Genomic DNA, 4,008 nt, shown 5'->3' on the forward strand with positions numbered 1-4,008 from the left:
TGGTTTTGTTGCTTTCTTGTGGGGTGGGGCTGCAAGGGTATGGGAGGGTGGGACTCACTCTGAACTAAAAGGAAACAGGCAGGCAGGTGATCCAGAATCCTAAGAGCCCTGATGTTTTAAAGTTTCAGGAGTAGAACACAAGAGAGGGTGAACCCTGGGACTCTTAGCCACCTGCCAAGTCCCTGTCCCTGGGCCCATGTCTCCTGCAGAAATAGTAAGTCCTTTGGCTGTGTGCCCTACAGCTGAGAAGGAGCTTGGGAAAAAATGACCCTTGCCCAGAACCCAGCCAGCAGCTGCAGGGAGAACAGTTTGAGGGTATGACAGTAATTCCTGAAGCCCAGGCCTGGGTTGGGGACCTTGGGGCTATCCCAGGTGGAAGCCAGGTGTGGGAGACTCCATGGCCAATTTTCAAGCTCACTGCTGAAGCTGTGGAGCCCTGCTTCATCCTCCTGTTCCCCATTCCATGATCATCGCCCCTTCTCCACAGTGGAATGAGAATCCTCATACCCCTCCTGAGTTCTAGTCCCCTGGAGTTGACTACCAGTTCCAGAGATAATTATAACCAGCACTCAGTGATTTGGGAGTCAGGGGCTCTGACTTCTCCCTCTACAAAAGGCTGAGGCTCAGAGGAATAGGGCATATGGCTGATGAAGGGCAGAGCCCGGACTGGAATCTGTAGCTGTTATACTCCTAATCTGAAAGCTGTAGCACTTAACTCATCCTTACATTCCTTGCACCTGGTGTAGTAACCGGCAGAGAAGGCACTCCACAAGGTTTGGGGAAGGACAGATCAGGGAAGGTTCGTTATGAGAAGCCATGGGAAAGCTCCACATTGTCCTGGTGTATGATTCCTGGGACTAGGATGGGAGGACCTGTCCACGGAGACCATGGGGGCTTTATAGAGATCAAGGGAGCACCACGCAGACCACATGGAAGTCTTGGTTATTTTCACCTCCCTGAGCCTCTTTGTCCCCACCAGTTGGGACCTGCTAGGCAGGTGTAGGGACAGATGAACTCTCTGAAGTTCTAGGGCAAGTGTTCTTATGGGGCCTGCACTTCTGGCTCCAATTATGAGTAGGACTGCCTAGACCCATGCCCTGACCAGCATGGATAGTGTGCTCAATTATCAGTCACTCGGCACCAGTGCAGTCTTCCCCTGGGAGCTCTCAGGTGATAGTTTATTCCTCCTGCATTCCCTTCTTTATATTTATTTTTTTATTGAAGTATGGTTGACACATAATGTTATCTTAGTTTCAGGTGTATGTACTCCCTTCTTGACAAAGCACCAGCAGTGGCATTGAGGATGGAAGCTCAAAGTTCCCAGCCCTCAACTCTCACACGCTTACATCTTGACACCTAAAAGTAGCAGGGGAATAAAATGGCAATAAAAATGAAGTCCTTTGGGTGGGAAGCCCCAGATGGCTTTCCTACCAGCACAAGAATAGGCTGCTGGGGCTGATTTCCATAGATACCAGATTAGGTTGTCTGCCTAAGCCATGCAGAAGATGCCTCAGGGTAGGGTTACTCACTTCCTCTTAGACTTGATCACAGTGGGCATTTTTTCTTCCAGTTCAGGCCATGGGTCCAGAAGTAGGCAGAAGTGGTGTCTGGAAGTGGAGGCTATGCCTTCACTTGGTTGGCATGTCTTAAATAATCTTTACAGACTTGGATATTGCAGCAGAACCCTTGCTGGGACAGGTCAGAAAGTTATTCTGTGGGCCTGCAAGGACTCACACCTGCTTATGTAGGTCAATCAGGTGATTGCAGAACAGCCTTCTGGACATATGTGGCCTGTGGGCTCATGTATTTATTCAGTAAGTGCTTGTATGCACTTAGTATCAGTCAGAGTGGTGGGCCCTGAGAGTACAGACAGAACTGTTCTTTGCCCTTATGAAGTTGATAGTATAGTGGGGAAGGCAGGCAAAAAAGTAAACACAGGAAGTAAATGTATAGTGGCAGTTTGTGTTAAAGCTGTGATGGAAATTAATAGAATGCAATAAATAAAAGAATGTGATGTTAAATGGGGTAGGCAAGGAAGGCCATATATATATATATATATATATATATATATATATATAACAATTTTCTTTTTTTTTTTTTTTTTTAAAGAGAGCACAAGCAGGGAAGAGGGGCAGAGAGGGAGAGTCTTAAGCAGGCTTGACACTCAGTGGGAAGCCCAATGCAGGGCATAATCCCACAACCCTGGAATCATGACCTGAGCCAAAATTAAGAGTTGGTCACTCAAGGAGCACCTGGGTGGCTCAGTCAGTTAAGTGTCCAACTTCGGCTCAGGTCATGATCTCACGGTTTGTGGGTTCGAGCCCTGTGTTGAACAAAGAGTTGGTCATTCAACCCACTGAGCCACCCAGGTGCCCCCAAATAACTCCTCTTTGAGCAGTGACCTGCAGCCTGGGGTGGGTGGTGGGTAGGGAACCACCTGTGTTAAGAAGAGGAGGTAGAGGGGCATCTGGTTGGCTCAGTTGATTAAGCATCTGGCTTTTGACTTCAGCTCAGGTTATGATCTCACAGTTTGTGGATTCAAGCCCCACATCAGGCTCTGTACTGGCAGTGTAGAACCTGCTTGGGATTCACTCTCTTCCTCTTTCTCTGCCCTTCCCCTCTCATGTGCTCTGTCTCTCTCTCAAAATAAATAAACTTAAAAAAGAAGAAGAAGAAGAAGAAGAGGTAGAGATTTCCAGATAAAGAACAGGTACAAAGGTCCTGGAGAATCAAGATCTCAGTGTTTGGGAGGACCTGAAAGGAGGCCTCCGTGTTGAGGAAGAAGGAAGGTGGAGGGAGAGAGGAAAGGAACAAGTTTGGAGAGTCAGGCCTGCGTTGGATCATTTAACTCAGATAAAGGGTTTGGATTTGATCTGGAGTTTAATAGTAAACCACAGAAAGAGGTGAAAAGGTGTCTTTTGGGATGGACTGGCAGCTGGACAATGACTCTGTGGGGTGGAAAGAAAAGTGAGAAGAAAGAACAGAAGAAAATCCAACATCTCTAAACTATTCCCCTCGTAGACCAGAGATACTCTAAAATCATCTAGAGTCTTCCAGTTCTAGGATGTTTTCAAAGGAAATAATTGGGCAAAAGCACAAAGAGGTGTGTGTACCAATGTGTGTCACAGCTTTATTTATAATAGAAAATAATAATCCCAGAGAAACCTAAATGTCCACTAGCAGGGAATGGCTATATCAAGTTTTGCTTAAATATATAATGGAATATATGCATCCTTTAAAAATGCTAGTGTCCAAGATACACTAAGGAAGAAAAAAGCTTTATAAAATTATATCTTTGTTTCTGAAGGGATGTTGAGGGAATAGAAAAAGACTGGAATAGATAAAATATTAATAGTAGTGTTCCTGGCTAGTAGAATTAAAATTGATTTTTGTCTTCATGGAAAAAAAACTTTTAAGCAGAAGCATAAGGTTGTTTCAGGTATGTTTTTGAAAATTACTGTTCTTGCTATGAAGACTATTGTAGAGGGGCAGAAGTGATTTCAGTGATCAAACAAGAAATGATAATGTTTGCACTTCAAAGGAGGCAGAGAAAGTACATAAATACATAAGTACATAAGTACTCAGAAAGTAGGAACAGGATTCAATATTTATTAAACATATACTGTGTTTCAGGCACTGCTCTAAGTACTGCAGATACAATGGTGAATAAAGCAGATGACATCCCTTGTCCCATTCATTAAGGAAGTCTGGTGGGCAGTGGCGTGCTGGAGCTGGCTCATGTGGCTCACGAGGGCTCGTTGTTGAATTTTCAGGAATTGTGACAGCTGGTTGTTGCAACCCAGCCATTATTAAAAATTAAATTATGTAAATTTGAGGTTAAGTACATTTTATGAAAATCAAATGTAGTACTCAAAACTCATCACTTCCTAATATTTTTACTGCATTTTATTATTACCTGTGCTCTTGAGGTTATTTACATCTATTGTATCTGTGTGGTGGAAATGCCATATAGTAAGTAGTATGTTACTGTGCATTTTTTCATAATTC

This window comes from Acinonyx jubatus, chromosome D1 (genome assembly GCF_027475565.1).
Source record: "Acinonyx jubatus isolate Ajub_Pintada_27869175 chromosome D1, VMU_Ajub_asm_v1.0, whole genome shotgun sequence".
NCBI lineage: Eukaryota > Metazoa > Chordata > Mammalia > Carnivora > Felidae > Acinonyx > Acinonyx jubatus.